Source organism: Bombus affinis, chromosome 9 (genome assembly GCF_024516045.1).
Source record: "Bombus affinis isolate iyBomAffi1 chromosome 9, iyBomAffi1.2, whole genome shotgun sequence".
NCBI lineage: Eukaryota > Metazoa > Arthropoda > Insecta > Hymenoptera > Apidae > Bombus > Bombus affinis.
In genome coordinates, this window is record NC_066352.1 from 15,084,645 (window position 1) to 15,100,455 (window position 15,811).

The 15,811-nt window shown below is 43.3% G+C and overlaps 1 protein-coding gene across 15 annotated transcripts in view; it reads right to left on the minus strand.

The window, feature by feature from the left end:
- Positions 1-15,811, minus strand: part of LOC126920482 (probable serine/threonine-protein kinase yakA) — a 383,981-nt gene that overhangs the window by 179,840 nt on the left and 188,330 nt on the right. The window contains exon 2 of one of the 15 annotated variants that reach the window (XM_050730936.1): positions 14,710-14,762. The exons of the other annotated variants lie outside the window; for them this stretch is intronic. The gene's annotated coding sequence lies outside the window, so the exon portion shown is untranslated. The remainder of the gene's footprint in view (positions 1-14,709; positions 14,763-15,811) is intronic. 15 annotated transcript variants of the gene reach the window in all.

The window sequence follows — 15,811 nt, forward strand, 5'->3', positions numbered from 1 at the left end:
AAACGCTAAATAATCGACTGGGCGTAGTTGACGAGAGGCAGCAAACGGTAATTGGACAAACTGTTCATGAGCGGTGCCGTGCATGCCGCGCATTCGTTCGCTATGTTCCTCGTTGCGATGCAATTAATTCGAACGGACCCTCCCCGTTCCTCTTTCCTCGCGAGCGTCTACATCGATTTCAAGTGTACAATATAAACCTGATCACGGAACGGCTCGGCCAAACAAGCCTCGCGAGAACATGGTTCGAAGTTGCGCTACCCTCCTCCCCAACTTTCAGCAAACTTCCAGAGTTTAAGAATATCAAGGTGTTACAAGAAGATCGCGTGTTGCCCGACACCAATGTCCCTGCTTATTTAGCTTAATCTTTACGAGACGATGAATCATCCCACGAGATATTGTGTTCGTGGTGGTTGCGACAAATTTCTGGAGCTATAAAACGACGATTCATAAAATTTGGATAATAATACGGTCGATAACGAATTGGGATAATATAACGATAATATAGAATGGTTAAAAATTCAAAAATAAAAATCATGTTCGAAGTAATATCCATTCACGAGGTTAAACCACTACTTCCCAATTGCGTAAGACCCAGTTTTCGTACGATATCTAGAGTTCGTGTATGTCTCTACATTCAACGTGTTTGTCTTTACATTCAAAAACCTATCCAATTAATTTGTAACTCGTGCTGGAAATGGCGTCGTGTCTGTTATTCTTGGTATCGTCTTCCATCCTGGATTATGTTGGTTTATTTCGAAAATTCGTAAAAGCCCCAAAACGGCGTTCAATCTTAGATAGCTGGTTTTGCTTTTTGTTCTCGGTTCCACTACCGTACCGTACCTTGAAAAATATATTTTCAAAAGCTGATCTAAATCTACCTGAAACCATATTTCTCGGCTAAATTTGCGTAAAATCAAAGAATCGGTGAAAATCGACGCTTTTTTCACGAAACACGTAGATCAGACATTCTTCGCACTTCGGCATATCCATTTTCCGCGCGTTAAACCGTACCCGTCACTGCATCGATAAAAATTACAGTAGCCACACGACAGTGAGTGCGCTCGATGCCGGTAACCACAGTTCCAACGGCTCGTAGAGCACGACAATATGAGAATTTAATACCGTGTTCGCGGGCGCTGGTGAAATAACGCCGTAATAACTGGCTTGAACGGCAAATAGAAGTCGGCTGGTGGCACCCGTAGAGCTTCATCGAGTCGAACGACGACGAGTACAACCAAACGTTCTCCCTTGTATCGCTTGAATTTGGCCAAATGAAATTTCGTTAATTCACTCCCTTGTATCTGGCGCGGCGGGCACGATGCCGTGTAATTTCGCACGCACGTTTCTCAAGCAAATTGCGCGTATTATAACGTCCAGGAGACTGTTTAATTATCATTATCCTCTGCCGTGTTACGGCGACCGCCTCTTTTTCCATTAGCATATTGTGAAATTCTTCGAATACGGTATGGAGCGTATTATAGAGCCGCGGAGAGTGGGAAGTGCGAAGGAACGAATTGTTCGCGAATAACTCGAAATTGTTGTCTTGATAATATTGCGGTTTATGCGGAACAAACAGTGGAACAGAGTTTTCTAAATCGTTTTGAAAATATTTCAAGCAATGAATTTTATTTACCTATAGCGATTTCTACATTTGCGTACGTTTCATATCTGTACGTGTTGATTCGAATTAACTTTCTTTCTAACCCGTATGTATATACCTACATCGAATAGAAAATATTTCATGGAAAATGTCAATCGTATTGATTTCAACCCTGTTCGGACATAATATAATAAATACGGTTCATCCACCCTTATGTTTCTTTTACTACTCGTGCAATACGTAATCAGGTTCGGTCGAAACTTTTACATAAACTGTAACTATTTCGGTATCACTGATTCGTTAAATTTCTAGTTGAAGCAGCTATAGCTGCATTTTAATGGTTCGTTCGATATTGTCGATCCTTTATAGTGATTCTACACGAAGTTCAATGGTTATGTTTCCAAGAAATGGAAGAAAGGACGAAATATGGGGTTTCTCGAGAGAGAACGACAGGGAAGGATCGGTTACAGACTGTTACGCTTTACGGTGCATTCGCGAGTCGGTCGTAACGGGCGCAGCTGATTAAATTCCGCGCGCTATAAGCCACAGCTGGAGACCGATTAAAGATCTTCGTAAAAATGAATTCTCGCACGGGCGAAACTGCTGCTACTCCGCTCCAGCGAGATGTATGGAATTTATATTCTCGTACGGTTTGTTCGTACTTTTATATTTTTTCGGGACACGTTGGAAGCGACGATTTCTTGACATGCCGGAATAACTGGATTTCGAATTTGAGGAATGTGTCGAAGAACGAAACGACGAGAGGTTATTTCGTTGGACAGAGAGAATGGAAATTGGCTAGGAAATCTTTCGAGGACATGAAAAAGAATTCTGGTTCTACACGGTTAAAGGTTCGAATCTAATCTACTTTTACGCTCGAAGATATTATTCATGTTCTTCGAAGTAATTATTAAATATTCAAACCTGTTTCGTGTCTAGATTTATATTTACGTAAAATTATTATGTTTTTTTCTCGAGGTACGAATGCAGTTAGATTCGAATTTATTTGCAATATACGCTTGGCGCCGTCTCTAAATACGGCGCGTTTCGAGTCAAATGGCACGTGTACGAAGGCTTTATTGGGAAATCGGGATATAAGGTACTCGAGGAAAACTTAATCAAGTCGAGGCGCGTAAAGAAAGCTTCCTTTTCCTTCTGCGAAAGATAGGAAGCGTCCCGGTGGCTCGTTAGAGCGCAAATCATCCAATCACGGCGGAAATTTCAATATTATAACGCGAAACACAACGCGTGTACGCGTGTTATTAACGATATTAATAAGTACACGCGACTACGTACACCGAAGGGCCGGAAAGGGGACTCGGAGGATACTGGCCCGATGCCATGGAGAGGGAAACTCCGAGATTACGGTACTTATGGAAATTAAAACTGCTCCCCAACAAATATTGGCGCGGGGCGACTTACGAAACTCTGAAGTTTAATCTTGAATTTGATTAAGCTTGTTCGCTTGCTCGTTCGCGTCCTCCTCCCCTTCCCAATGGGCGGAAAAGCGCCGCCACTCTCGTCCTTTAGCCGCGTTTCGCAATTAACTGACCGTGCCTGACATTGGTCCCTAATAAAACGAATACGTTTCGACCGTGGCTCGTCAATTGGACGATCGACCGATCTTACGTTTCATCGTGAAGTACTGTGCGATACTCGAAATAAAATGTTTGTATAACGTTCGTTCTGAATATATAGGTAACGGAAAATTATCAAAGTTTCGCTAATTAATCGAAGATAGTAATTACAATTGAGCTAAAGTCAACCTGACTGGAACTGATTCGTCCTTAACTATTAACTCTATAATTATGCAAGTTCTTGGTTAAGAAACAACTTGGTTAACGGGTTAAAGCAGATCAAGGCTTACTCCAAGAGATTAAGAGGATCGCGTACATCGGTTCGATAGACGAGCAACGATTCCACAAGCGAGTACCGCCCTTTTTCCTCTCGCAACGGAAGTGGCGGAGGCGGAACAAGAGCGCGTTAATAATCCGTGAGGATTGGCGCGATGAGCGGGTAACAGTAGCTGAAATTATCCGAAATTTCGCAGGAATTGGTAGCGGAAGGGCGGTCCTCTGGCGCGCAGAAGCGAAATGGTCGCGGAGGGAAAGAGAAGAGCAGCGCATAATTTCGGTTCTCGCGCGACAAAACATCGCGGTCGACCCTTTGCGTAATTGGCGTCACACTGGTGTTTATGGCGCCACAACGAACCATGCGGCGGGCATTACGTGCACCCACAGCCACGCACACACCGCCAGACCGTATACGCACGAGTATTCCGGTGTAACGTCCCGGTACAAGTAACGTTACGCTAGATAGGGTAGCGCACGAGGACGTGCGCGTGCGCGCGCGCGCTCTCTTCGCTGATATACCGTCGTTTTCCGCTCCATTCGTGTATTTATACGCGTGCAGACGTTTCTGCACGGCCGACGGAACAAACACGGGAAACGCGACACGGCTGGTCACGCGGTTCACGCGAATACCGCGGAGCTACGCGACACCGCAAAACTGAAACTCCTCCCTCTGGCGTCGAACCGCTGCCATCGGACTCAGGTAACACGGAGTACCCTCGGTTAACGAGTTCCCGACAAACGCCTCTACATCGTTTTCGAGGCTGCTGTTTATTACCACTGTAATTATATAAGCTTTATTCGTATTCGATCCAGTAACAAGTAAAATGTTCCTTCGTCCGATAATATAAATCTATAAAGTGATTATTTGGCACTCGTGACACCAGTTATAAACAACCGATCGCAGATAATAAGCGGACGCGATACATTCTACCAGGCATCGACCACAGACTCGCATAAAGCCCTCAACGACTCTCGGAATCGCGATTCGTACGCAAGATACGTACGCCATACTCGCAGCTGCTCGAGCAACACGTGTGCAGCTGCATCGTGGCATCTCATAACGCGGTTGCTTCTCCACCATCCGCTACCCCCGGAGTCGAGCGAACGTAAAACCAAGAAAAAGGAGCGCAACCGACAGGAAAATAGGGACAACGGAGATTCATATGCGCGGTAGAACGAGGAGACTCGAACGAGGGAAATGAGGGAAAGGCAAGTGCAAGAGAGAGAGAGAGAGAGAGAGAGAGAAAGAGAGAGAGAGAGAGAGAGAGAAGGAGGAAGAGAGAGAGGGCGTTCAAACACTGATAAGAGACTCAATTATCGAACTATCACAGGGAGGCTCGTTCCGTTTGCATTTCCAATTATTTGCTGGGAAACGGTCTGCCAATACCGGGTACTCTCGATAACGCTGCCCTCTCGCTTCTCGAGCTGCCTCCGCTAACGGCTTTCCACAACCTCTCCTTCATTCTGTCTCTTTTCTGTTTTTCCCAGAGCCACTATGCTCGTCTCGCTCCTCGTGACAGACCATTTGACTTGCTCGCGCCGCGATTCGCGAGTCGCTCGCATCATCCCCGCGACCCACCCCTAACTTGTCCTCTGATACGGATACCATCGTCCACGGAAAATGCCGTATAATTACGTAAATCGGATTAACGATTTATAATCGTCCGCGTCATGGCAGATTAATTGGACAAATTCCTCGTTTGATGATTTCGAGTTTCCAACGAGGTGACGTGTTTCGACGGGATTTATGATTTTGGACTTTTGACATTTTGGCGGGTTTGACGCCTTCAGCGGCGAGTAACTTTCGCGAACGTACGCATCCGGAGACCGAGCTTTCTCGAGCGATAATTTCTCCAAATTTATCAAAATTAGATCCACGGTATTAAAATATTCGCTTATTGCGAACGAACGGAACAACTTTTAATTTGATAATTTACTAACAACTTCAGCATTTTAAAGTTCGTTGCTGTATACATACTTACAGGAATCGTGCATTTCGTAACACGATGGAACGTATTAATACTTGAATTTGCGGCTATTATCATGTTATTCAAATTTAATATGAAATTAACCAATTTGATTATTTGTGATTAATGCAAATTGCGGTTTGAAATTCACGTTCCATAGTGAATTATCGGAAATAATTTGAGAAACAAACTGTGCGTGATATATGTATAACACATTTCGATAGATACGTAACAGTATATCCTTCAAATATTCTTTTCTCGTTTCTAATTACAATATAATTATTATTCAACACGAACAATTATCGTGCCCCTCATTATTCAAAGCCGTGACATTTAATTTTAAACGTTATTAACCATAAAACATCCCATCCAAATGGCTCAAATCTATCAGATATAACGATTTTCATTCATCGTCTCTCCGTTTAACAATGGAACATTCTCGACAATAGAATTTGCGACGTTAGGAACCTTTCAAATTCAATTTTTCCTCGTTCAAAGTAATACAGAAACCTTTATTAAATCTCTTCCAGATTGCAATCGACGAGTTCTTACGAATACGAACGCTTCTCGGAGCACGTACATACGTTCATATAACGCATAAACTGAATTATTTCCAAGTGTATTCTTATCGTACTCGATAAGTTTACTTGTGAATACGTAATCGCGAAGCAAAATTTTTGTTTTGGAATTAATCTGGATCAACGAGGGCGTAATATCGAACTTGATCCCGTTAGGAGTCTTCGGTGGCTCCTTGGACATCTGAAATTTACAATTTACCATTTCCCTTCGGTCTTCTAAAAGTCTAGCCAAGGAAAAGTTCTCCTTCTTCGAACGATAATCTCCATCCTCCGAGCCAGGATTAACGACTTATAGCGTCCCGATTAGTTTTCCGAACTCATAATTTAAGAACGCTTCTCCCATCGCGAGATTCTTTCAGGTAAAAGATCTTCCCTCGTGTTTCCATTTGGCATTAACGTCCTTAATCGATATTATCGGACGATATTATAGGATATCGGGTGTAACAGATTTGTCGTGCGGAAACATCGTGGAAACGTAATCGAGACAGTCGTTTTATCGCGAATCTTGGAACGCTGACAAACGCGGCCAAACCAGCCAAACGGGATATTTTCGAAGCGTGACACCTGATACCGAATATTCGAACGACGGGCAGGAGGCTCGATGAAGAAGAGCGAATGATCTTTGAAACGCAAACATGTTTTGGCCCTTTGATTCGCCAGACCCGTGACACGCGTGATTTATGCTCGTTTCTATTTACTGGGTGATATTTGAACTCGTTCGTATTAGAGGAGATCGATGTAGAAATGCGAGGAAATGTTTGTAGAAAATGGAAATAACAGTTCTTTGACAAGAGGAGACCAACGATTAGATTACGAACGATATAAACGATTATAAATAAAAGTATATAGCAAGTTACTAGATTTCTACGAAAAAGAATTAATAACTTTGACATTGTACAAATTACCATACCGCAAGACTCTATTAAACATAACGTTTCTTCAAGTTTCGAAACAAAAGTTACCAGCTGACTGGCGTTTTACGACGAAACTCGAAACTCGAACAATTACGAAGGAATGTATATTCATATATATCGACAAATATAAGTGATTTCAGTTAATAAAAAGATACAGACGATACAAAGTTCTTTGTAAACGCCCCATATTTTTATGAAATCGTTCGCGCGAAAACCAAGCGAATCGATTCATACGTTCTTCGTCAACCCTGACATTTCTCGATAAAGCTCGTTTTTGTTGACCAATTCGACAGTTTTTTACTCCGATTCCGTCGCTTTGAGAGCGCGTCATTAATTTCACCGATTGTCAGATCTGCTGTGTAAAAGGACAGAGAGAAAGGCAGAGAGAGAGAAACAGGGGAGGGGTAGTGAGAATGGTAAAGAGACCGATTGGCACGGATACGCTGATCATCCTCGATATACGAACTCTTCCTACCCATACCCAACGCCGCTAAAGGGGAGATGACTGTGAAATTCGCGTTTATCCGTCGACGACGACGACCCGTAAACTGGACCGAATCGATACGAACAGATCGACTTCTCGCGTGCTATGGAAATATCAACTTCCAAACGGTAAGACATCAAAAGTCCAAGTTGATGCATTTTTTAAATTCATAGGTTCCATGGAACATGTAGCGATTCCAAAGTTTTGCCTTCGCAAGTACATACGTTTTATCTCCCTGAATGCAAAAGTTCTACGTCGAAACGACTGGACCTCGAGTTTTAAACGTAATGTTGTAAAAAAAGTGGAAAACTATCTTTCATCCTGATTAAAGTCACTATATATGTATGTACATCCGCACAGCAGATTGCCAAGCAGATTGCCAAAGAAACTGTCGTGTCCACTTATCGCAAAATATCGATCGCTCGCTGATCGTTTCGCGTTACGATCGTTCGAACCGAAACGCGAATGGGTTGGCGGATGGAACGTCGATGGAACAGGAGGGTTGACGAAAGAGGGATGGTACGTTGGCCGTTTGAATATCGGTCCTCGTGCATGTCACCATCGCGTCAAAGTGATTTTTATGCGGATGAGTCAGGATCTTTATTCGAGAGGGCACGCGGAAATGGATTCACGAGGCTACACGCGCAGATTTAATACGCAATAACGAATCTGCTGTCGCGCTTGGAGGCAGGAAGAATCGGTTGACAAATTTCGCGTTCACCCCAGTCCCCGTGAAATCGAACAGGCTCCGCGGCGGCCTGCTGTAAATTCGCGTTTGATGTCAGTCCGCGTCAGTTCGCATGATTAATGTCCCGTGGCCCCGTGGAACATGGAGGGACGCGACGACGCGACACCGACGACTTCTCGTCCAGAGCCATCACTGCCTCCTCCGGCCACGCGAGGCCGCCGCCACGGCATCGCTTTCCCCTCCGCGAATTTTAATCACCTCCGAGCGGACACGCGGGAGAACGTGGCAGAAAAGAGCACGATGGATTTCGCGGCGACTGATGCGCCGCTTTATTTCGTTAACGTTTCAATCGATCATCGTACACCCATGGGATCGAGCCGCCGCACTCTGTTCCCTTGTCTCCCCTTTCTGCTTCCAAGTTTCGTTCTCGCTTCGCGTTATTCTTCGTCTCTTTCCTTCTCTCTTTTTCGGCGGGTAGTTGCCAAAAATGGTGGTGGTTCGGTTGCAAGTAAATTTTACGCAGGTCGGCCGTTGTATCGTCGACGAGGTCGGGACTGAAGAGACAGGGATCTTCGGTCATCGCGTGAAAGTAAAAATCTTCGAAAAATGTTGCCTTTCTTCAATTTAAATCAACTCGATGACGCGTCAATATTTAATTATGCCTGATCTTGTAGCTACGTGTTAGCGGCGACTTCTCTCTAGGGAAGATGAGGTCGCTGCCGAGGAACGCGTGCACCGAGACGATGACTCGGGGTCGCTCGGGGTCGCTCGGGCTCACGATGCTCCGATAGCGATAAGAGTTTTCTAGAAAGATTTTGGCCACGGAATCAGCAGGATGATGAATTCTCCGGCAAGAAGGTCGAGTCGAAAAAAACTTAGCACTTATGCCAGAACCTTCGTGAGATCGAGAAATTCGTATCTGTATTATGTAACGCGCAACGATGCTCTGTATAACGCGTCTCAGAGCAAAGTGAACAAATTTGGAAGAAATTACACGCGCCGTTTCGAACATCTTGCGTATTTTTAAAACAGGATTAAGCGTGGTAGCGTAAGACCAATTAGTCACTTCACCGCTGAAGCTTTTAAAAATCTTGATGTTTTAAGGCTGAAGATCTTTCCAAAACGTTCGAAACTTTCCAGACTTCTGGGACATTGAAGTTCGTTAAGCCTATTGAATCTTGCAAAATTTTTCAACACCTCCGGGAACTTTTAATTTCGAATCACGTTTGAAGCAATTTGAACTTTCTCCTCGACCAAAGAGTATGGAAAAGTTTGCAAGAAAATTGAGTGGCTATTACCGCGAACGCATGTTTTCGAGTAACTATCGCTATTATAACTGCTATTCAATACGCAAACACTTCGACAAGTTTTAAAAGTTTCTAATTTTCAACGAATCAGAAGGATCAAATGGATGAATAAAATACCGTTGTTGTAATATGTGATGATATATATATATATATAATATTGTAGTTTATTAACTAATAACAACTTGTTTGATAACTTCACCATCGATCTTGAAAATTTTAATCTCTCTCTCTCTCTCTCTCTCTCTCTCTCTCTCTCCTACCATACAAAAGCACCCTTGAAACCTCTTGAAAAGAAAAAAATTAAACACCCCTTTTATCACTCTCTCTAAAACGAAACAACTTAAGCCATCCAGTTTGCTGTTTAAACAGGATTACAGTCAGATTTGGATAGTCGCGTAACGAAGGATCGTGCAAAAGCTATAACGCGAAGAACTACCCGACCGCAATCTCAAATTCCGAATTTGTTAAAATTTCGCGTTTTGTCGAACTCGTACTTTACATATAAGTTGCGAAAAACGTTTGAGAGGTGATACGTTGAGGAAGTCGGTCGAGCCTGCTACGTTATATTTTTCCTGGAAAATATCAACTTTACTTCGGTGGTGGACAATTTCGCGTGGATAACGCGCCGGAGAATAGGAGATTGAAAAACGCGAAGCTCGCGTTGGTGCGGCCTCGGTGACCAACGAAACGGGAACGACGATTTTACGAACGATCGACACAACCATCGGAGTTATTTTCCTTGCGCGCCGCAATTTCAACCACGTCGCGTGGAAAATACCAAAGTCGGCTTGAGATACGAGAGAATCAAAAGCCTGAACGTTCGGTAATTAGCTTCGTTTCGCGTTTATCGCGAAATTCGGGCGTAATGTCGGCGAAACAGACCAATTCGCAGCGGCAAACGCGATATCGCCGTAAAACTTTCCTATCCCTGTGTTCGGTCTGTAACAACGACCAACGCAATTCGTAATTTGTAGGCCGAAGAAAGCGGAATAGATGGAGGAAATGTCGAATCGGAACGGCGCGACGAGAGGGATGGTAATAAGAGTCCGACTAATCTCAGTTAAGAAGAGCAAATAATCAACCGGAGTGAATGACTGGCAATTTAATCAGACGTTGGCCAAGATTTTGAATTAAACCTCTACCGCAGCTGGTGGCCATTTAATCTGGATAGTAAATTCAGAAACTCTACTGGCTGCTAATTCGCGAGAAAAATTCGTTTTACATTAAATAATCTCGCTCGGTAAGAGGGAAAGACGCGTTTTGTTCATCTTTCTTCCGTGAAAAATAATGGCTCGGCGACGATATCCGAAATTGGCTTATAAACCGTACGCTGGCGTTTTCATTCTTTCATTCGGGAGCACGCAGACACGCATGGTTAAACGCAAGTTACGTTCTTCCGTTCTAGCGAAGAAATATGTTTGCTGTTTTTTAAAAAGAAGATGAGTCGAAGCAGCATAGTTGGTACGGGAATACTAAGACGAATACTATAGCTAATTCAAAAACATTAAGAACAACGCGATATTCTAAAATTGTAAAAGACGCACAAACGAAATACGCCATTAGACTAGGTTAAATCAAAGTCCACATCCACATTTAATATCGTAGCTCTTTATCGACACGTAACACATCTAATTATTTTAAACGAGCGTATTATCACCTTTCTTTTAAAAGTTATCAGGAAGTATTACCAATTTAAGTCAACGAAACGTACATTCCACCTTAAATAATTCGAATAAAATAAAAATTACGATCAAATAATAACGTTATTTATATCAATTAAGATCAAATAAAATTTGATTGAATTGAAAAATAATGCGATAACGATAATAATATCCACTGTTAACGAAGCAGAGTTCCGAATAAAGGTTTACTTTTCGCTCTCAGTAACACGTTTTTCCTGCGAATCTCATGCTAAACGGAGGACCTCGTCGTTGCTGAACGTTGGACCGTCATTTGTCAATATTATGGCGTACAACCAAACGAAAACGAAGACAGACTGGCAAAAGGCGCGCAATTATCACCGACTTTCGCGTTGGCCAGCGTTTGCCAAGGAGGACCAACGTCCACCGCGTTAAAAGCACAGCGATCGTGGACGCGGTGGAATTTTCTAAGATCGTAAACAATCGCTGCTCGTTACTAGGCACGGTAACTCGATAGCCGGTCCCTTAATGAGCGTTTTCAGCGCGCTGCTAAAGAAGTATTTGCACAAAACTGCGCAGCTAATCGGAGCCTAATTAAATAAGGGAGGGACCGGTCGGTACCTGGTAAGAATGAAAAACAAACGAGTAACTGAGTAAATAGCCGTTAACGAAGCGTTTGTTTGCTACGAAATTACGACCAGGAAATCGATATTTTCTATCTTGGAGCGATTAAAACGGACCGATTACTGCTCTAACGGCAGACGATTCTTCCGGGTGTTGAGGACGAATATCTTTAGAGATCGTTAAGCTAATATTCTGCTTCTGATTCGGACCATGTTTTCTACAGAAGCAGAATGTTTTCTACTAATAATATAATTCAACTCCTTGTCTGACGATGCGCGTTAAATTCGTGCTAGAGACGACGACTCAACTACGATAAATATTTCGTTTGTTCTTAAATCCTCAAACGCTAATGACCGATGCTTTTAAATTTTTCGTCGCCGCTTGTTCAAACCTATCGCTGTCGAAAATTTCTCTTTTAAAATTCCGCGTCCATCGAGAAATCCAAGAAGACGTATTAAAGTCTGGCAAAAGTTAACGATTCCTTCCAAAGAACTAATAACCTTCCAAATAAAAGTGAGAGAAAAAAGAAAGGAAAGAGAAAGAGAACGAAACCTCCAGGTACGCGTAGCGTAGGCTGGCCCCTGCAAAAATAATGACCGCGCGATTTTTAAGAAGGTCGTGGGAAAAGGGACGGCTGAACGGTCACGAATCGCGTTATCTCATTCTATCGGTGGCCGCCCCTTCGAACCTCGAAGGCCAGAGAGAGCCTCGGTACCGAACCTTCCCAAATTAGGCACCGAATTCTCACCCGACCGGCACCTCGCTGCCCTTTCTGCTCCCGTGCACGTGGAGCAGAGTCAACGGCCCGTTATCGCGGTCGGAGATCGAGAGGCAGGCATTGCCCAGCCGAGACCACCTACGCTTCCCACGGCTCAGCCGAGCAACACGAGGACGAGACGAAGAAACCGAACACGGAGAAGGATATGCACGAGCATTCGCGTGTTTCACCCTGAGATCGGGCAACCAGGCGTTGCACGTCTTTTCATCGAAAGGTGAGAACCGATTGTTTGACTACTGCCACTGACGGATCCTGCTCTTCAACTTCAATATGTAGGATCAAGGAAACTACGCAACGAAGAAGCTATGGATCCGAAGAGATTAATCGTAAACCTAAAATTTCCAGTGAAAATGTCAATAGAGTAAGTCACGAGAAATAAAACACCCAAGTAAGTTTAATTATTAAAATTATACTATTTGAAGATTATTTTCTTAAGAGGTTTCAGGGTATTTGGAGCTTTTTTTCTAGCGAGCCTATGTATTTTTATCCCATTGCGTCGAAGCTGACGTCAAGACAAATTCATTGCCTTGGTACGCTGTAACTTTGAAACAGGTCATTGGATCGCAATCATAGGAAGACGTGTCAGAAAAATACGATAATGCCGATTTAACTTCGAAAAAGGGAATAATTTATCGGAAGTACTAATTCGGAACAACAGTATCCAGCGAAAGGCAGTGGAAGCAGTAAGAAGTAAGCGGTAGGGAAGAGCATCGAAAGTCAGGGCGCGGCATAGAGCGAAAAACGATCTTCGTGTATCGGTAGGTGACTCGGCAGTCCCAGCACGCTCGTTCGTGTTCGCTCGAGAAATCACGAAGGCCACGGTATATACGAAAGCAAGGCAAGGGTGGCAAACAAAAGGAAAGAAACGAGTTTATCGCGCAACGTCGCTCGCGGGAACGAGGAAAATATAATTCGACTTGACGCGGGATAACCATACATACGTTAGCCTGGCGTGTCGCGTGCACCCCGAATAGAAAGTTAACTCGAGTCCTGTCCAATTTGAAAACATGCCCGACTGTGCGCTGGCAATCAAGTTACCTGGCCACTGGTGAAACGCCAGCTGGATCAAAGACAAAAGGGGAATCTTGTTAAGTAGACGACGTAAGAAAAGCACGAATGACGTAGCTAAGAGCGAATTGCGAACGTAGCTTTCGATATTGCAGAGCTTTGATAAATGAACTTTAATTTAGAATTGATCTAAATCATCTATAGGAAAATTTGGGATTTTAGATATTCTACAAGGTAGTTGAAAGTAGTACGAAACTCGAATAGTGACAAATTTGACATAAGCAACCCACGAAAAAGAAAACGCAAGTAATTAGTAATAGACAGCACTATGACTCGAAATAATTAACCTTCGATTAATGCAGGGTCTATATCTAGAATTTCATAGCATTCCACTGTATTATTTTGCAAATATAAATGACTGACGATGACACACTGACGATGACACACTGACATTACGATCACGACAGCTGACCAAATAAAGGTATTGTCATGATCGGGAACATTCGTGCGAGGGCGGCGTTACCATGAATTTTTCCCGAAACGATAGTCAGAGACAGGCACCAGGTTCACCCGACAATGTACGTGAGCACATGCATCGTAACAAGAGGCAACCGGTGTGATTTGTGACCGACCAAACTGCTTCACCGCGATGCCCGTCATTCCGTGATGCATCGTTGCGGCACGCGTCTGATGACGCAGCTACTACGCCTACTATGCTTACCGCGGTCGTCTATTCGCGCGACACCGAGCAAGCAAGTGACCTCGCGAGTTCCAACGAAGGCACGCTTCTCAGAAACGTAGCTAACGAAACGGAGAATCTGACGGCACATTCGTAAATCGAACACGACGATATAAGTTCATTTATGTTTAAACGCTGAGTAGTTGATTCCTCTGATCGTTTCTAAGAAGTTCCAGCTTTCAAAGAAGATGAACAATTAATAATCATGTTCTGGTATTCGTAATTCGATTTAGATTTCATTGCAAGAATCCCGAGATGAATAGAGTTTTCTTGACGAAAAGTCGGTCGCAATTACATTCCATCGTTTACGTTGTCAGCGTAGAAAAATTGTGCTGACCGAGCAACATTAAAACAGAAGCATCGGGCTCAGATTATCTAGTACCTATGATCTACCTATTATCTATTATCTACTCCACCATTGTTCCAACCAGATTCGAATCTGTCCCTTCACTGTACTCTGTACTACCCGAACATTTTACCATTCAATGCGATATTCTTCTACTAGATAAGACAACATGGTTTGACTTACCAATCACGCGAAGATATCGAGCGCCATTAAGATTACGTTTCCAGATCGCTTACCTGAAACAAAAATATTTCATAATTAAAGTTAGCTCGCGATACACATACATCGGCGCACGTTTAATCTTAAGAATACAATCTTACAAATACGATGGAAGAAAAATAAATAAAGCCGATAATGAAATTAACAGCAGCCAAGATAAATGGTATTTGATTTGCATAACAGATACAAATATGAAGTATCTTTAAAAACATGTTGATTATAAATATAACTCTGACAGCAGCTACTGCTCCGTCACATTATACTTATAGCGAAACGAAGAAAATTTGGACCTTGACCGTTAACGCGTTAATTGTCACGAACAACACCGACGATTGACGTTAGAATTGTGATGTCAAAAGTATCGTCGATGATTTCCAATGCCGCGATTAACTGGGATATCTAAATGCATCGTATTATAAAACGTATATTAAAACGTATACGTGTATCTCCACGCGTGTAACGAAAAAGCGGCAGCTCTTCTCTGCGTTAAGGTTGAAAGAGCGACAACTCGTACGTTGAGATACATACAGGTACGCTCAGTGACCAACGACATCGTGTCTGATCGCAAGCTAGAGTCTCTTAACAACGCAAAATTTCGCATTGCACGCACGTAGGAATCCCAGGCGTGTACGCAGAAACACGCTGGTGCATCCCAGGTTAGCGTGTCCCACTATTTTGTATGTTACAGGATTAGAGAGCGAACGGTCCCACGACCTGTTCCATCCATTCGATGCATTTTATGTGACGCGTGCTTCTTCGAAAATACCGATCCGTTAACCGGAAATACGCGAACCGCGGAACGCTCCGCGATGCTTGGGATACTTACACGAGTTTCGAGTATCGGCTGGCATCGTGTACACTAGGGAATTTGTAATGCGTCGACCGTAAGAGGATTTCCAGTGTCCTGAATCCCATGTTAATAGGAATCGGGAGTTCCTCCATTTCCGTTTCACCTTTCATCGTGGTTATCGTCAATTTGTAATGTTTGATCGATGCGTTCGATCGGAACGGTGTCGTTACGACGTCGTTATTAAGCTCTTGAGTAACGTTTCTGGGTTGTACCGAA